Source organism: Rhipicephalus microplus, unplaced genomic scaffold, assembly GCF_043290135.1.
Source record: "Rhipicephalus microplus isolate Deutch F79 unplaced genomic scaffold, USDA_Rmic scaffold_19, whole genome shotgun sequence".
Classification (NCBI taxonomy): domain Eukaryota; kingdom Metazoa; phylum Arthropoda; class Arachnida; order Ixodida; family Ixodidae; genus Rhipicephalus; species Rhipicephalus microplus.
This window is the reverse complement of record NW_027464592.1, coordinates 5,867,123-5,887,862: the sequence shown is the minus strand read 5'-3', so window position 1 is coordinate 5,887,862 and position 20,740 is coordinate 5,867,123.

Here is a 20,740-nt window from a genome sequence, read left to right as displayed (position 1 = left end):
ACGAGACCCTCGGTAATGAATGAGAGAAACAAGTGTAAACTTAACGGCTTGTTTTTCGTGTTTTACACAATAATACTGAGATCTAATGGACAATAATGCCAACGACGGAACAGGGTAAGTTATTAGGCCAACTGTAATGTAAATGAGAAGAAAGAAAGTGGGTGAAAAGATACCTTGCCTTGGACAGGATCCAAACCTGCGACCTTCGAATAACGCGTTCGATGGTCTACCACTGAGCTACTACGACAGCCATCTTCTCAGCCACTTGCTTGGGTATCTATGTCAACTTAAACGTGGGAGTGTCAGTCAGCGCCACTAGTAGCCATGGCGGCGAGCGTGGCACACTCCTTATGAGCCTGTTTGGCATCACGTAGCACGTGAACATATTGCTAACTGACAGCTGACCCATAGTCCACCATATAAAACCTAGAGGCATCAAGTCTGCCAGTACGAGACCCTCGTTAATGAATGAGAGAAACAAGTGTAAACTTAACGGCTCGGTTTTAGTGTTTTAAAAATAATATTGACATCTAACAGACAATAATTCTAACGAAGGTATAGGGTAAGGTTTTAGGCCAACTGTAATGTAAAGGAGAAGAAAGAAAAATAGGTGAAAAGATACTTTGCCGTGGAAAGGATCCCAACCTGCGACCTTCGAATAACGCGTTCGATGGTCCACCACTGAGCTACCATGACAGCCATCTTCCCAGGCACTTTATTGGGTATCTGTGTCAATTTAAACGTGAGAGTGTCAGTCAGCGCCACTAGTAGCCAGGGCGGCGAGCGTGGCACACTCCTTATGAGCCTGTTTGGCTTCACGTAGCACGTGAACATATTGCTAACTGGCAGCTGACCAATAGTCCACCGTATACAACCTTGAGGCACCAAGTCTGCCAATAAGAGACGCTCGTTAATGAATGAGGGAAACAAGTATTAACTTGAAGGCTCGTTTTTCGTGTTTTACACAAAAATATTGAGATCAAATGGACAATAATGCCAACGAAGGAACAGGGTAGGTTATTAGGCCAACTGTAATGTAAATGAGAATAAAGAAAAGTGGGTGAAAAGATACCTTGCCTTGGACAGGATCCAAACCTGCGACCTTCGAATAACGCGTTCGATGGTCTACCACTGAGCTACTACGACAGCCATCTTCCCAGCCGCTTTATTGGGTATCTATGTCAATTTAAACGTGAGAGTGTCAGTCAGCGCCACTAGTAGCCTAGGCGGCGAGCGTGGCACACTCCTTATGAGCCTGTTTGGCGTCACGTAGCACGTGAACATATTGCTAACTGGCAGCTGACCAATAGTCCACCGTATACAAGCTGGAGGCACCAAGTTTGCCAGTACGAGACCCTCGGTAATGAATGAGAGAAACAAGTGTAAACTTAACGGCTTGTTTTTCGTGTTTTACACAATAATACTGAGATCTAATGGACAATAATGCCAACGACGGAACAGGGTAAGTTATTAGGCCAACTGTAATGTAAATGAGAAGAAAGAAAGTGGGTGAAAAGATACCTTGCCTTGGACAGGATCCAAACCTGCGACCTTCGAATAACGCGTTCGATGGTCTACCACTGAGCTACTACGACAGCCATCTTCTCAGCCACTTGCTTGGGTATCTGTGTCAATTTAAACGTGGCAGTGTCAGTCAGCGCCACTAGTAGCCATGGCGGCGAGCGTGGCACACTCCTTTTGAGCCTGTTTGGCGTCACATAGCACGTGAACATATTGCTAACTGGCAGCTGACCAATAGTCCACCGTATACAATCTTGAGGCAACAAGTCTGCCAGTACGAGACCCTCGTTAATGAATAAGGGAAACAAGTGTAAACCTAAGGGCTTGTTTTTCGTGTTTTACACAACATTATTGAGATCTAACAGACAATAATGCCAACGAAGGTACAGGGTAAGTTACTAGGCCAACTGTAATGTAAATAAGAAAAAAAGTAGGTGAAAAGATACCTTGCCCTGGACGGGATTCAAACCTGCGAGCTTCGAATAACGCGTTCGATGGTCTATCACTGAGCTACCTCGACAGCCATCTTCCCAGCCACTTTATTGGGTATCTATGTCAACCAACCTAAACGTGGGAGTGTCAGTCAGCGCCACTAGTAGCCATGGCGGCGAGCGTGGCACACTCCTTATGAGCCTGTTTGGCGTCACGTAGCACGTGAACATATTGCTAACTGGCAGCTGACCAATAGTCTACCGTATACAACCTAGACGCACCAAGTCTGCCAGTACGAGTACCTCGTTAATGAATAAGCGAAACAAATGTAAACTTAAGAGCTCGTGTTTCGTGGTTTACACAATATTTATGAGATATAACAGACCATATTTCCAGCGAAGGTACAGGGTAAGTTACTAGGCCAACTGTAATGTAAATGAGAAGAAAAGTGGGTGAAAAGATCCCTTGCCGTGGACAGGATTCGAACCGGCAACCTTCGAATAACGCGTTCGATGGTCTAGTACTGAGCTAATTTGACAGCCATCTTCCCAGCCACTTTATTGGGTATCTATGTCAATTTAAACGTGAGAGTGTCAGTCAGCGCCACTAGTAGCCATGGCGGCGAGCGTGGCACACTCCTTATGAGCCTGTTTGGCGTCACGAGACGTGAACATATTGCTAACTGGCAGCTGACCAATAGTCCACCGTATACAACCTAGAGGCACCAAGTCTGCCTGTACAAGACCCTCGGTAATGAATGAGGGAAACAAGTGTAAACTTGAGAGTTCGTGTTTCGTGGTTTACACAATATTTATAAGATATAACAGACAATATTTCCAACGAAGGTACAGGGTAAATTACTAGGCCAACCGTAATGTAAATGAGAAGAAAAGTGGGTGAAAAGATCCCTTGCCGTGGACAGGATTCGAACCGGCGACCTTCGAATAACGCGTTCGATGGTCTAGCACTGAGCTAATTTGACAGCCATCTTCCCAGCCACTTTATTGGGTATCTATGTCAATTTAAACGTGAGAGTGTCAGTCAGCGCCACTAGTAGCCAGGGCGGCGAAGGTGGCACACTCCTTATGAGCCTGTTTGGCGTCACGTAGCACGTGAACATATTGCGAACTGGCAGCTGACCATCAGTCTACCGTATACAACCTAGAGGCACGAAGTCTGCCAGTACGAGTACCTCGTTAATGAATGAGCGAAACAAGTGTAAACTTAAGAGCTCGTGTTTCGTGGTTTACACAATATTTATGAGATATAACAGACAATATTTCCAACGAAGGTACAGGGTAAGTTACTAGGCCAACTGTAATGTAAATGAGAAGAAAAGTGGGTGAAAAGATCCCTTGCCGTGGACAGGATTCGAACCGGCGACCTTCGAATAACGCGTTCGATGGTCTACCACTGAGCTAATATGACAGCCATCTTCCCAGCCATTTTATTGGGTATCTATGTCAATTTAAACGTGAGAGTGTCAGTCAGCGCCACTAGTAGCCACGGCGGCGAGCGTGGCACAGTCCTTATGAGCCTGTTTGGCGTCACGTAGCACGTGAACATATTGCTAACTGGCCGCTGACCAATAGTCCACCGTATACAACCTAGAGGCACCAGGTCTGCCAGTACGAGACCCTCGTTAATGAATGAGGGAAACAACTGTAACTTAATGAATAAGAGAAACAAGTGTAAACTTGAGAGCTCGTGTTTCGTGGTGTACACAATATTAATGAGATATAACAGACAATATTTTCAACGGAGAGACAGGGTAAGTTACTAGGCTAACTGTAATGTACATGAGAAGAAAAGTGGGTGAAAAGATCCCTTGCCGTGGACAGGATTCGAACCGGCGACCTTCGAATAACGCGTTCGATGGTCTACCACTGAGCTAATTTGACAGCCATCTTCCCAGCCACTTTATTGGGTATCTATGTCAATTTAAACGTGAGAGTGTCAGTCAGCGCCACTAGTAGCCAGGGCGGCGAGCGTTTTACACTCCTTATGAGCCTGTTTGGCGTCACGTAGCACGTGAACATATTGCTAACTGGCAGCTGACCAAAAGTCCACCGTATACAACCTAGAGGCACCAAGTCTGCCAGTACAAGACCCTCGGTAATGAATGAGGGAAACAAGTGTAAACTTAACGGCTCGTTTTTCGTGTTTTACACAATATTACTGGGGTATAACAGACAATAATGCCAACGAAGGACCAGGGTAAGTTATTAGGCCAAATGTAATGTAAATGACAAGAAAGAAAAGTGGGTGAAAAGATACCTTGCCTTGGACAGGATTCGAACTTGCGACCTTCGAATAACGCGTTCGATGGTCTACCACTGAGCTACCACGACAGCCATCTTCCCAGCCACTTTATTGGGTATCTATGTCAACCAACTTAAACGTGGGAGTGTCAGTCAGCGCCACTAGTAGCCATGGCGGCGAGCGTGGCACACTCTTTATGAGCCTGTTTGGCGTCACGTAGCGCGTGAACATATTGCTAACTGGCAGCTGACCAATAGTCTACCGTATACAACCTAGAGGCACCAAGTCTGCCAGTATGAGACCCTCGTTAATGAATGAGGGAAACAAGTGTAAACCATAAGGCTCGTTTTTCGTGTTTTACACAATAATACTGAGATCTAATGGACAATAATGCCAACGACGGAACAGGGTAAGTTATTAGGCCAACTGTAATGTAAATGAGAAGAAAGAAAGTGGGTGAAAAGATACCTTGCCTTGGACAGGATCCAAACCTGCGACCTTCGAATAACGCGTTCGATGGTCTACCACTGAGCTACTACGACAGCCATCTTCTCAGCCACTTGCTTGGGTATCTATGTCAACTTAAACGTGGGAGTGTCAGTCAGCGCCACTAGTAGCCATGGCGGCGAGCGTGGCACACTCCTTGTGAGCCTGTTTGGCGTCACATAGCACGTGAACATATTGCTAACTGGCAGCTGACCAATAGTCCACCGTATACAATCTAGAGGCAACAAGTCTGCCAGTACGAGACCCTCGTTAATGAATAAGGGAAACAACTGTAAACCTAAGGGCTTGTTTTTCGTGTTTTACACAACATTATTGAGATCTAACAGACAATAATGCCAACGAAGGTACAGGGTAAGTTACTAGGCCAACTGTAATGTAAATAAGAAAAAAAGTAGGTGAAAAGATACCTTGCCCTGGACGGGATTCAAACCTGCGAGCTTCGAATAACGCGTTCGATGGTCTATCACTGAGCTACCTCGACAGCCATCTTCCCAGCCACTTTATTGGGTATCTATGTCAACCAACCTAAACGTGGGAGTGTCAGTCAGCGCCACTAGTAGCCATGGCGGCGAGCGTGGCACACTCCTTATGAGCCTGTTTGGCGTCACGTAGCACGTGAACATATTGCTAACTGGCAGCTGACCAATAGTCTACCGTATACAACCTAGACGCACCAAGTCTGCCAGTACGAGTACCTCGTTAATGAATAAGCGAAACAAATGTAAACTTAAGAGCTCGTGTTTCGTGGTTTACACAATATTTATGAGATATAACAGACCATATTTCCAGCGAAGGTACAGGGTAAGTTACTAGGCCAACTGTAATGTAAATGACAAGAAAAGTGGGTGAAAAGATCCCTTGCCGTGGACAGGATTCGAACCGGCAACCTTCGAATAACGCGTTCGATGGTCTAGTACTGAGCTAATTTGACAGCCATCTTCCCAGCCACTTTATTGGGTATCTATGTCAATTTAAACGTGAGAGTGTCAGTCAGCGCCACTAGTAGCCATGGCGGCGAGCGTGGCACACTCCTTATGAGCCTGTTTGGCGTCACGAGACGTGAACATATCTAACTGGCAGCTGACCAATAGTCCACCGTATACAACCTAGAGGCACCAAGTCTGCCTGTACAAGACCCTCGGTAATGAATGAGGGAAACAAGTGTAAACTTGAGAGTTCGTGTTTCGTGGTTTACACAATATTTATAAGATATAACAGACAATATTTCCAACGAAGGTACAGGGTAAATTACTAGGCCAACCGTAATGTAAATGAGAAGAAAAGTGGGTGAAAAGATCCCTTGCCGTGGACAGGATTCGAACCGGCGACCTTCGAATAACGCGTTCGATGGTCTAGCACTGAGCTAATTTGACAGCCATCTTCCCAGCCACTTTATTGGGTATCTATGTCAATTTAAACGTGAGAGTGTCAGTCAGCGCCACTAGTAGCCAGGACGGCGAGCATGGCACACTCCTTATGAGTCTGTTTGGCGTCACGTAGCACGTGAACATATTGCTAACTGGCAGCTGACCAATAGTCCACCGTATACAACCTAGAGGCACCAAGTCTGCCAGTACGAGACCCTCCTTAATGAATAAGGGAAACAAGTATAAACTTGAAGGCTCGTTTTTCGTGTTTTACACAAAAATATTGAGATCAAATGGACAATAATGCCAACGAGGAACAGGGTAGGTTATTAGGCCAACTGTAATGTAAATGAGAAGAAGAAAAGTGGGTGAAAAGATACCTTACCTTGGACAGGATCCGAACCTGCGACCTTCGAATTACGCGTTCGATGGTCTACCACTGAGCTACTACGACAGCCATCTTGCCAGCCACTGTATAAGGTATCTATGTCAACTTAAACGTGGGAGTGTCAGTCAGCGCCACTAGTAGCCATGGCGGCGAGCGTGGCACACTCCTTATGAGCCTGTTTGGCGTCACGTAGCACGTGAACATATTGCTAACTGGCAGCTGACCAATAGTCCACCGTATACAACCTAGAGGCACCAAGTCTGCCAGTACGAGACCCTCTTTAATGAATGAGGGAAACAAGTGTAACTTAATGAATAAAAGAAACAAGTGTACACTTGAGAGCTCGTGTTTCGTGGTTTACACAATATTTATGAGATGTAACAGACAATATTTCCAACGAAGGTACAGGGTAAACTACTAGGCCAACTGTAATGTAAATGAGAAGAAAAGTGGGTGAAAAGATCCCTTGCCGTGGACAGGATTCGAACCGGCGACCTTCGAATAATGCGTTCGATGGCCTACCACTGAGCTAATTTGACAGCCATCTTTCCAGCTACTTTATTGGGAATCTATGTCAATTTAAACGTGAGAGTGTCAATCAGCGCCACTAGTAGCCAGGACGGCGAGCATGGCACACTCCTTATGAGTCTGTTTGGCGTCACGTAGCACGTGAACATATTGCTAACTGGCAGCTGACCAATAGTCCACCGTATACAACCTAGAGGCACCAAGTCTGCCAGTACGAGACCCTCGGTAATGAATGAGGGAAACAAGTGTAAACTTAACGGCTCGTTTTTCGTGTTTTACACATTATTAATGAGATATAACAGACAATAATGCCAACGAAGGACCAGGGTAAGTTATTAGGCCAAATGTAATGTAAATGACAAGAAAGAAAAGTGGGTGAAAAGATACATTGCCGTGGACAGGATTCGAACCTGCGACCTTCAAATAACGCGTTCGATGGTCTACCACTGAGGTAATTTGACAGCCATCTTCCCAGCCACTTTATAGGGTATCTATGTCAATTTAAACGCGAGAGTGTCAGTCAGCGCCACTAGTAGCCAGGGCGGCGAGCGTGGCACACTCCTTATGAGCCTGTTTGGCGTCACGTAGCACGTGAACTATTGCTAACTGGCAGCCGACCAATAGTCCACCGTATACAACCTAGAGGCACCAAGTCTGCCAGTACGAGACCCTCGTTAATGAATGAGGGAAACAAGTGTAAACTTGAAGGCTCGTTTTTCGTGTTTTACACAAAATTATTGAGATCAAATGGACAATAATGCCAACTAAGGAACAGGGTAGGTTATTAGGCCAACTGTAATGTAAATGAGAAGAAAGAAAAGTGGGTGAAAAGATCCCTTGCCGTGGACAGGATTCGAACCGGCGACCTTCGAATAACGCGTTCGGTGGTCTACCACTGAGATAATTTGACAGCCATCTTCCCAGCCACTTTATTGGGTATCTATGTCAATTTAAACGTGAGAGTGTCAGTCAGCGCCACTAGTAGCCAGGACGGCGAGCATGGCACACTCCTTATGAGTCTGTTTGGCGTCACGTAGCACGTGAACATATTGCTAACTGGCAGCTGACCAATAGTCCACCGTATACAACCTAGAGGCACCAAGTCTGCCAGTACGAGACCCTCGTTAATGAATAAGGGAAACAAGTATAAACTTGAAGGCTCGTTTTTCGTGCTTTACACAAAAATATTGAGATCAAATGGACAATAATGCCAACGAAGGAACAGGGTAGGTTATTAGGCCAACTGTAATGTAAATGAGAAGGAGAAAAGTGGGTGAAAAGATACCTTGCCTTGGACAGGATCCAAACCTGCGACCTTCGAATAACGCGTTCGATGGTCTACCACTGAGCTACTACGACAGCCATCTTCCCAGCCACTGTATTAGGTATCTATGTCAACTTAAACGTGGGAGTGTCAGTCAGCGCCACTAGTAGCCATGGCGGCAAGCGTGGCACACTCCTTATGAGCCTGTTTGGCGTCACGTAGCACGTGAACATATTGCTAACTGGCAGCTGACCAATATTCTACCGTATACAACCTAGAGGCACCAAGTCTGCCAGTACGAGTACCTCGTTAATGAATAAGCGAAACAAGTGTAAACTTAAGTGCTCATGTTTCGTGGTGTACACAATATTTATGAGATATAACAGACAATATTTCAAACGAAGGTACAGCGTAAGTTACTAGGCCAACTGTAGTGTAAATGAGAAAAAAAGTGGGTGAAAAGATCCCTTGCCGTGGACAGGATTCAAACCGGCGACCTTCGAATAACGCGTTCGATGGTCTACCACTGAGCTAATTTGACAGCCATCTTCCCAGCCAATTTATTGGGTATCTATGTCAATTTAAACGTGAGAGTGTCAGTCAGCGCCACTAGTAGCCATGGCGGCGAGCGTGGCACACTCCTTTTGAGCCTGTTTGGCGTCACGTAGCACGTGAACATATTGCTAACTGGCAGCTGACGAATAGTCCACCGTATACAACCTAGAGGCACCAAGTCTGCCAGTACAAGACCCTCGGTAATGAATGAGGAAAACAAGTGTAAACTTAACGGCTCGTTTTTCGTGTTTTACACAATATTAATGGGATATAACAGACAATAATGCCAACGAAGGACCAGGGTAAGTTATTAGGCCAAATGTAATGTAAATGACAAGAAAGAAAAGTCGGTGAAAAGATACCTTGCCGTGGACAGGATTCGAACCTTCGACCTTCGAGTAACGCGTTCGATGCTCTATCACTGAGCTACCACGACAGCCATCTTCCCAGCCACTTTATTGGGTATCTATGTCAATTTGAACGTGGGAGTGTCAGTCAGCGCCACTAGTAGCCATGGCGGCGAGCGTGGCACACTCCTTATGAGCCTGTTTGGCGTCACGTAGCACGTGAACATATTGCGAACTGGCAGCTGACCAATAGTCCACCGTATACAACTTAGAGGCACCAAGTCTGCCAGTACGAGACCCTCGGTAATGAATGAGGGAAACAAGTGTAAACATAACAGCTCGTTTTTCGTGTTTTACACAATATTATTGAGATCTAACAGACAATAATTCCAACTAAGGTACAGTGTAAGCTATTAGGCCAACTGTAATGTAAAGGGGAAGAAAGAAAAGTGGGTGAAAAGATACCTTGCCTTGGACAGGATCCGAACCTGCGACCTTCGAATAACGCGTTCGATGGTCTACCACTGAGCTACTACGACAGCTATCTTCCCAGCCACTTTATTAGGTATCTATGTCAACTTAAACGTGGGATTGTCAGACAGCGCCACTAGTAGCCATGGCAGCGAGCGTGGCACACTCCTTATGAGCCTGTTTGACGTCACGTAGCACGTGAACATATTGCTAACTGGCAGCTGACCAATAGTCCACCGTATACAACCTAGAGGCACCAAGTCTGCCAGTACGAGACCCTCGTTAATGAATGAGGGAAACAAGTGTAAACTTGAAGGCTCGTTTTTCGTGTTTTACACAAAATTATTGAGATCAACTGGACAATAATGCCAACGAAGGAACAGGGTAGGTTATTAGGCCAACTGTAATGTAAATGCGAAGAAAGAAAAGTGGGTGAAAAGATCCCTTGCCGTGGACAGGATTCGAACCGGCGACCTTCGAATAACGCGTTCGATGGTCTACCACTGAGATAATTTGACAGCCATCTTCCCAGCCACTTTATTGGGTATCTATGTCAATTTAAACGTGAGAGTGTCAGTCAGCGCCACTAGTAGCCAGGACGGCGAGCATGGCACACTCCTTATGAGTCTGTTTGGCGTCACGTAGCACGTGAACATATTGCTAACTGGCAGCTGACCAATAGTCCACCGTATACAACCTAGAGGCACCAAGTCTGCCAGTACGAGACCCTCGTTAATGAATAAGGGAAACAAGTATAAACTTGAAGGCTCGTTTTTCGTGTTTTACACAAAAATATTGAGATCAAATGGACAATAATGCCAACGAAGGAACAGGGTAGGTTATTAGGCCAACTGTAATGTAAATGAGAAGAAGAAAAGTGGGTGAAAAGATACCTTACCTTGGACAGGATCCGAACCTGCGACCTTCGAATTACGCGTTCGATGGTCTACCACTGAGCTACTACGACAGCCATCTTGCCAGCCACTGTATAAGGTATCTATGTCAACTTAAACGTGGGAGTGTCAGTCAGCGCCACTAGTATCCATGGCGGCGAGCGTGGCACACTCCTTATGAGCCTGTTTGGCGTCACGTAGCACGTGAACAAATTGCTAACTGGCAGCTGACCAATAGTCCACCGTATACAACCTAGAGGCACCAAGTCTGCCAGTACGAGACCCTCTTTAATGAATGAGGGAAACAAGTGTAACTTAATGAATAAAAGACACAAGTGTAAACTTGAGAGCTCGTGTTTCGTGGTGTACACAATATTTATGAGATAAAACAGACAATATTTCCAACGAAGGTACAGGGTAAACTACTAGGCCAACTGTAATGTAAATGAGAAGAAAAGTGGGTGAAAAGATACCTTGCCGTGGACAGGATTCGAACCTGCGACCTTCGAATAACGCGTTCGATGGTCTACCACTGAGATAATTTGACAGCCATCTTCCCAGCCACTTTATTGGGGGTCTATGTCAATTTAAACGTGAGAGTGTCAGTCAGCGCCACTAGTAGCCAGGACGGCGAGCATGGCACACTCCTTATGAGTCTGTTTGGCGTCACGTAGCACGTGAACATATTGCTAACTGGCAGCTGACCAATAGTCCACCGTATACAACCTAGAGGCACCAAGTCTGCCAGTACGAGACCCTCGTTAATGAATAAGGGAAACAAGTATAAACTTGAAGGCTTGTTTTTCGTGTTTTACACAAAAATATTGAGATCAAATGGACAAGAATGCCAACGAAGGAACAGGGTAGGTTATTAGGCCAACTGTAATGTAAATGAGAAGAAAGAAAAGTGGGTGAAAAGATACCTTGCCTTGGACAGGATACGAACCTGCGACCTTCGAATAACGCGTTCGATGGTCTACCACTGAGCTACTACGACAGCCATCTTCCCAGCCACTTTATTAGGTATCTATGTCAACTTAAACGTGGGAGTGTCAGTCAGCGCCACTAGTAGCCATGGCGGCGAGCGTGGCACACTCCTTATGAGCCTGTTTGGCGTCACGTAGCACGTGAACATATTGCTAACTGGCAGCTGACCAATAGTCCACCGTATACAACCTAGAGGCACCAAGTCTGCCAGTACGAGACCCTCTTTAATGAATGAGGGAAACAAGTGTAACTTAATGAATAAAAGAAACAAGTGTACACTTGAGAGCTCGTGTTTCGTGGTTTACACAATATTTATGAGATGTAACAGACAATATTTCCAACGAAGGTACAGGGTAAACTACTAGGCCAACTGTAATGTAAATGAGAAGAAAAGTGGGTGAAAAGATCCCTTGCCGTGGACAGGATTCGAACCGGCGACCTTCGAATAATGCGTTCGATGGCCTACCACTGAGCTAAATTGACAGCCATCTTTCCAGCTACTTTATTGGGTATCTATGTCAATTTAAACGTGAGAGTGTCAATCAGCGCCACTAGTAGCCAGGACGGCGAGCATGGCACACTCCTTATGAGTCTGTTTGGCGTCACGTAGCACGTGAACATATTGCTACCTGGCAGCTGACCAACAGTCCACCGTATACAACCTAGAGGCACCAAGTCTGCCAGTACGAGACCCTCGGTAATGAATGAGGGAAACAAGTGTAAACTTAACGGCTCGTTTTTCGTGTTTTACACATTATTAATGAGATATAACAGACAATAATGCCAACGAAGGACCAGGGTAAGTTATTAGGCCAAATGTAATGTAAATGACAAGAAAGAAAAGTGGGTGAAAAGATACATTGCCGTGGACAGGATTCGAACCTGCGACCTTCAAATAACGCGTTCGATGGTCTACCACTGAGGTAATTTGACAGCCATCTTCCCAGCCACTTTATAGGGTATCTATGTCAATTTAAACGCGAGAGTGTCAGTCAGCGCCACTAGTAGTAGCCAGGGCGGCGAGCGTGGCACACTCCTTATGAGCCTGTTTGGCGTCACGTAGCACGTGAACTATTGCTAACTGGCAGCCGACCAATAGTCCACCGTATACAACCTAGAGGCACCAAGTCTGCCAGTACGAGACCCTCGTTAATGAATGAGGGAAACAAGTGTAAACTTGAAGGCTCGTTTTTCGTGTTTTACACAAAATTATTGAGATCAAATGGACAATAATGCCAACTAAGGAACAGGGTAGGTTATTAGGCCAACTGTAATGTAAATGAGAAGAAAGAAAAGTGGGTGAAAAGATCCCTTGCCGTGGACAGGATTCGAACCGGCGACCTTCGAATAACGCGTTCGGTGGTCTACCACTGAGATAATTTGACAGCCATCTTCCCAGCCACTTTATTGGGTATCTATGTCAATTTAAACGTGAGAGTGTCAGTCAGCGCCACTAGTAGCCAGGACGGCGAGCATGGCACACTCCTTATGAGTCTGTTTGGCGTCACGTAGCACGTGAACATATTGCTAACTGGCAGCTGACCAATAGTCCACCGTATACAACCTAGAGGCACCAAGTCTGCCAGTACGAGACCCTCGTTAATGAATAAGGGAAACAAGTATAAACTTGAAGGCTCGTTTTTCGTGCTTTACACAAAAATATTGAGATCAAATGGACAATAATGCCAACGAAGGAACAGGGTAGGTTATTAGGCCAACTGTAATGTAAATGAGGAGAAAAGTGGGTGAAAAGATACCTTGCCTTGGACAGGATCCAAACCTGCGACCTTCGAATAACGCGTTCGATGGTCTACCACTGAGCTACTACGACAGCCATCTTCCCAGCCACTGTATTAGGTATCTATGTCAACTTAAACGTGGGAGTGTCAGTCAGCGCCACTAGTAGCCATGGCGGCGAGCGTGGCACACTCCTTATGAGCCTGTTTGGCGTCACGTAGGACGTGAACATATTGCTAACTGGCAGCTGACCAATAGTCCACAGTATACAACCTAGAGGCACCAAGTCTGCCAGTACGAGACCCTCGCTAATGAATGAGGGAAACAAGTGTAAACATAACGGCTCGTTTTTCGTGTTTTACACAATAATAATGAGATCTAACAGACAATAATTCCAACTAAGGTACAGGGTAGGTTATTAGGCCAACTGTAATGTAAATGAGAAGAAAGAAAAGTGGGTGAAAAGATCCCTTGCCGTGAACAGGATTCGAACCGGCGACCTTCGAATAACGCGTTCGATGGTCTACCACTGAGATAATTCGACAGCTATCTTCCCAGCCACTTTATTGGGTATCTATGTCAATTTAAACGTGAGAGTGTCAGTCAGCGCCACTAGTAGCCAGGACGGCGAGCATGGCACACTCCTTATGAGTCTGTTTGGCGTCACAAAGCACGTGAACATATTGCTAACTGGCAGCTGACCAATACTCCACCGTATACAACCTAGAGGCACCAAGTCTGCCAGTACGAGACCCTCGTTAATGAATAAGGGAAACAAGTATAAACTTGAAGGCTCGTTTTTCGTGTTTTACACAAAAATATTGAGATCAAATGGACAATAATGCCAACGAAGGAACAGGGTAGGTTATTAGGACAACTGTAATGTAAATGAGAGGAAGAAAAGTGGGTGAAAAGATACCTTGCCTTGGACAGGATCCGAACCTGCGACCTTCAAATAACGCGTTCGATGGTCTACCACTGAGCTACTACGACAGCCATCTTCCCAGCCACTGTATTAGGTATCTATGTCAACTTAAACGTGGGAGTGTCAGTCAGCGCCACTAGTAGCCATGGCGGCGAGCGTGGCACACTCCTTATGAGCCTGTTTGGCGTCACGTAGCACGTGAACAAATTGCTAACTGGCAGCTGACCAATAGTCCACCGTATACAACCTAGAGGCACCAAGTCTGCCAGTACGAGACCCTCTTTAATGAATGAGGGAAACAAGTGTAACTTAATGAATAAAAGAAACAAGTGTAAACTTGAGAGCTCGTGTTTCGTGGTTTACACGATATTTATGACATATAACAGACAATATTTCCAACGAAGGTACAGGGTAAACTACTAGGCCAACTGTAATGTAAATGAGAAGAAAAGTGGGTGAAAAGATACCTTGCCGTGGACAGGATTCGAACCTGCGACCTTCGAATAACGCGTTCAATGGTCTACCACTGAGATAATTTGACAGCCATCTTCCCAGCCACTTTATTGGGTGTCTATGTCAATTTAAACGTGAGAGTGTCAGTCAGCGCCACTAGTAGCCAGGACGGCGAGCATGGCACACTCCTTATGAGTCTGTTTGGCGTCACGTAGCACGTGAACATATTGCTAACTGGCAGCTGACCAATAGTCCACCGTATACAACCTAGAGGCACCAAGTCTGCCAGTACGAGACCCTCGTTAATGAATAAGGGAAACAAGTATAAACTTGAAGGCTCGTTTTTCGTGTTTTACACAAAAATATTGAGATCAAATGGACGATAATGCCAACGAAGGAACAGGGTAGGTTATTAGGCCAACTGTAATGTAAATGAGAAGAAAGAAAAGTGGGTGAAAAGATACCTTGCCTTGGACAGGATCCGAACCTGCGACCTTCGAATAACGCGTTCGATGGTCTACCACTGAGCTACTACGACAGCCATCTTCCCAGCCACTTTCTTAGGTATCTATGTCAACTTAAACGTGGGAGTGTCAGTCAGCGCCACTAGTAGTCATGGCGGCAAGCGTGGCACACTCCTTATGAGCCTGTTTGGCGTCACGTAGCACGTGACATATTGCTAACTGGCAGCTGACCAATAGTCCACCGTATACAACCTAGAGGCACCAAGTCTGCCAGTACGAGACCCTCGGTAATGAATGAGGGAAACAAGTGTAAACTTAATGGCTCGTTTTTCGTGTTTTACACATTATTAATGAGATATAACAGACAATAATGCCAACAAAGGACCAGGGTAAGTTATTAGGCCAAATGTAATGTAAATGACAAGAAAGAAAAGTGGGTGAAAAGATACATTGCCGTGGACAGGATTCGAACTTGCGACCTTCAAAAAACGCGTTCGATGGTCTACCACTGAGCTAATTTGACAGCCATCTTCCCAGCCACTTTATAGGGTATCTATGTCAATTTAAACGTGAGAGTGTCAGTCAGCGCCACTAGTAGCCAGGGCGGCGAGCGTGGCTCACTCCTTATGAGCCTGTTTGGCGTCACTTAGCACGTGAACATATTGCTAACTGGCAGCCGACCAATAGTCCACCGTATACAACCTAGAGGCACCAAGTCTGCCAGTACGAGACCCTCGTTAATGAATGAGGGAAACAAGTGTAAACTTGAAGGCTCGTTTTTCGTGTTTTACACAAAATTATTGAGATCAAATGGACAATAATGCCAACGAAGGAACAGGGTAGGTTATTAGGCCAACTGTAATGTAAATAGGAAGAAAGAAAAGTAAGTAAAAAGATACCTTGCCTTGGACAGGATTCGAACCTGCGACCTTCGAATAACGCGTTCGATGTTCTACCACTGAGCTACTACGACAGCCATCTTCCCAGCAACTTTATTAGGTATCTATGTCAACTTAAACGTGGGAGTGTCAGTCAGCGCCACTAGTAGCCATGGCGGCGAGCGTGGCACACTCCTTATGAGCCTGTTTGGCGTCACGTAGCACGTGAACATATTGCTAACTGGCAGCTGACCAATAGTCCACCGTATACAACCTAGAGGCACCAAGTCTGCCAGTACGAGACCCTCGGTAATGAATGAGGGAAACAAGTGTAAACTTAACGGCTCATTTTTCGTGTTTTACACATTATTAATGAGATATAACAGACAATAAGGCCAACGAAGGACCAGGGTAAGTTATTAGGCCAAATGTATTGTAAATGAGAAGAAAGAAAAGTGGGTGAAAAGATCCCTTGCCGTGGACAGGATTCGAACCAGCGACCTTCGAATAACGCGTTCGATGGTCTACCACTGAGATAATTTACAGCCATCTTCCCAGCCACTTTATTGGGTATCTATGTCAATTTAAACGTGAGAGTGTCAGTCAGCGCCACTAGTAGCCAGGACGGCGAGCATGGCACACTCCTTATGAGTCTGTTTGGCGTCACGTAGCACGTGAACATATTGCTAACTGGCAGCTGACATATAGTCCACCGTATACAACCTAGAGGCACCAAGTCTGCCAGTACGAGACATTCGTTAATGAATGAGGGAAACAAGTATAAACTTGAAGGCTCGTTTTTCGTGTTTTACACAAAAATATTGAGATCAAATGGACAATAGTGCCAACGAAGGAACAGGGTAGGTTATCAGGCCAACTGTAATGTAAATGAGAAGGAGAAAAGTGGGTGAAAAGATACCTTGCCTTGGACAGGATCCGAACCTGCGACCTTCGAATAACGCGTTCGATGGTCTACCACTGAGCTACTACGACAGCCATCTTCCCAGCCACTGTATTAGGTATCTATGTCAACTTAAACGTGGGAGTGTCAGTCAGCGCCACTAGTAGCCATGGCGGCGAGCGTGGCACACTCCATATGAGCCTGTTTGGCGTCACGTAGCACGTGAACAAATTGCTAACTGGCAGCTGACCAATAGTCCACCGTATACAACCTAGAGGCACCAAGTCTGCCAGTACGAGACCCTCTTTAATGAATGAGGGAAACAAGTGTAACTTAATGAATAAAAGAAACAAGTGTAAACTTGAGAGCTCGTGTTTCGTGGTTTACACAATATTTATGAGATATAACAGACAATATTTCCAATGAAGGTACAGGGTAAACTACTAGGCCAACTGTGTTGTAAATGAGAAGAAAAGTGGGTAAAAAGATACCTTGCCGTGGACAGGATTCGAACCTGCGACCTTCGAATAACGCGTTCGATCGTCTACCACTGAGATAATTTGACAGCCATCTTCCCAGCCACTTTATTGGGTATCTATGTTAATTTAAACGTGAGGGTGTCAGTCAGCGCCACTAGTAGCCAGGACGGCGAGCATGGCACACTCCTTATGAGTCTGTTTGGCGTCACGTAGCACGTGAACATATTGCTAACTGGCAGCTGACCAATAGTCCGCCGTATACAACCTAGAGGCACCAAGTCTGCCAGTACGAGACCCTCGTTAATGAATAAGGGAAACAAGTATAAACTTGAAGGCTCGCTTTTCGTGTTTTACACAAAAATATTGAGATCAAATGGACAATAATGCCAACGAAGGAACAGGGTAGGTTATTAGGCCAACTGTAATGTAAATAAGAAGAAAGAAAAGTGGGTGAAAAGATACCTTGCCGTGGACAGGATTCGAACCTGCGACCTTCAAATAACGCGTTCGATGGTCTACCACTGAGCTAATTTGACAGCTATCTTCCCAGCCACATTATAGGGTATCTATGTCAATTTAAACGTGAGAGTGTCAGTCAGCGCCACTAGTAGCCAGGGCGGCGAGCGTGGCACACTTATTATGAGCCTGTTTCGCGTCACGTAGCACGTGAACTATTGCTAACTGGCAGCCGACCAATAGTCCACCGTATACAGCCTAGAGGCACCAAGTGTGCCAGTACGAGACCCTCGTTAATGAATGAGGGAAACAAGTGTAAACTTGAAGGCTCGTTTTTCGTGTTTTACACAACATTATTGAGATCAAATGGACAATAATGCCAACGAAGGAACGGGGTAGGTTATTAGGCCAACTATAATGTAAATGAGAAGAAAGAAAAGTGGGTGAAAAGATCCCTTGCCGTGGACAGGATCCGAACCTGCGACCTTCGAATAACGCGTTCGATGGTCTACCACTGAGCTACTACGACAGCCATCTTCCCAGCCACTTTATTAGGTATCTATGTCAACTTAAACGTGGGAGTGTCAGTCAGCGCCACTAGTAGTCTGGTGGCGAGCGTGGCACACTCCTTATGAGCCTGTTTGGCGTCACGTAGCACGTGAACATATTGCTAACTGGCAGCTGACCAATAGTCCACCGTATACAACCTAGAGGCACCAAGTCTGCCAGTACGAGACCCTCGGTAATGAATGAGGGAAACAAGTGTAAACTTAATGGCTCGTTTTTTGTGTTTTACACATTATTAATGAGATATAACAGACAATAATGCCAACAAAGGACCAGGGTAAGTTATTAGGCCAAATGTAATGTAAATGACAAGAAAGAAAAGTGGGTGAAAAGATACATTGCCGTGGACAGGATTCGAACTTGCGACCTTCAAAAAACGCGTTCGATGGTCTACCACTGAGCTAATTTGACAGCCATCTTCCCAGCCACTTTATAGGGTATCTATGTCAGTTTAAACGTGAGAGTGTCAGTCAGCGCCACTAGTAGCCAGGACGGCGAGCATGGTACACTCCTTATGAGTCTGTTTGGCGTCACGTAGCACGTGAACATATTGCTAACTGGCAGCTGACCAATAGTCCGCCGTATACAACCTAGAGGCACCAAGTCTGCCAGTACGAGACCCTCGTTAATGAATAAGGGAAACAAGTATAAACTTGAAGGCTCGTTTTTGGGGTTTTACACAAAAATATTGAGATCAAATGGACAATAATGCCAACGAAGGAACAGGGTAGGTTATTAGGCCAACTGTAATGTAAATAAGAAGAAAGAAAAGTGGGTGAAAAGATACCTTGCCTTGCACAGGATCCGAACCTGCGACCTTCGAATAACGCGTTCGAATGTCTACCACTGAGCTACTACGACAGCCATCTTCCCAGCCACTTTATTAGGTATCTATGTCAACTTAAACGTGGCAGTGTCAGTCAGCGCCACTAGTAGCCATGGCGGCGAGCGTGGCACACTCCTTATGAGCCTGTTTGGCGTCACGTAGCACGTGAACATATTGCTAACTGGCAGCTGACCAATAGTCCACCGTATACAACCTAGAGGCACCAAGCCTGCCAGTACGAGACCCTCGGTAATGAATGAGGGAAACAAGTGTAAACTTAACGGCTCGTTTTTCGTGTTTTACACATTATAATTGAGATATAACAGACAATAATGCCAACGAAGGACCAGGGTAAGTTATTAGGCCAAATGTATTGTAAATGACAAGAAAGAAAAGTGGGTGAAAAGATACCTTGCCGTGGAAAGGATTCGAACCTGCGACCTTCAAATAACGCGTTCGATGGTCTACCACTGAGCTAATTTGACAGCTATCTTCCCAGCCACATTATAGGGTATCTATGTCAATTTAAACGTGAGAGTGTCAGTCAGCGCCACTAGTAGCCAGGGCGGCGAGCGTGGCACACTTATTATGAGCCTGTTTCGCGTCACGTAGCACGTGAACTATTGCTAACTGGCAGCCGACCAATAGTCCACCGTATACAGCCTAGAGGCACCAAGTCTGCCAGTACGAGACCCTCGTTAATGAATGAGGGAAACAAGTGTAAACTTGAAGGCTCGTTTTTCGTGTTTTACACAACATTATTGAGATCAAATGGACAATAATGCCAACGAAGGAACAGGGTAGGTTATTAGGCCAACTGTAATGTAAATGAGAAGAAAGAAAAGTGAGTGAAAAGATCCCTTGCCGTGGACAGGATTCGAACCGGCGACCTTCGAATAACGCGTTCGATGGTCTACCACTGAGATAATTTGACAGCCATCTTCCCAGCCACTTTATTGGGTATCTATGTCAATTTAAACGTGGGAGTGTCAGTCAGCGCCACTAGTAGCCATGGCGGCGAGCGTGGCACACTCCTTATGAGCCTGTTTGGCGTCACGTAGGACGTGAACATATTGCTAACTGGCAGCTGACCAATAGTCCACAGTATACAACCTAGAGGCACCAAGTCTGCCAGTACGAGACCCTCGGTAATGAATGAGGGAAACAAGTGTACACATAACGGCTCGTTTTTCGTGTTTTACACATTATTAATGAGATATAACAGACAATAATGCCAACAAAGGACCAGGGTAAGTTATTAGGCCAAATGTAATGTAAATGACAAGAAAGAAAAGTGGGTGAAAAGATACATTGCCGTGGACAGGATTCGAACTTGCGACCTTCAAATAACGCGTTCGATGGTCTACCACTGAGCTAATTTGACAGCCATCTTCCCAGCCACTTTATAGGGTATCTATGTCAATTTAAACGTGAGAGTGTCAGTCAGCGCCACTAGTAGCCAGGGCGGCGAGCGTGGCACACTCCTTATCAGCCTGTTTGGCGTCACTTAGCACGTGAACATATTGCTAACT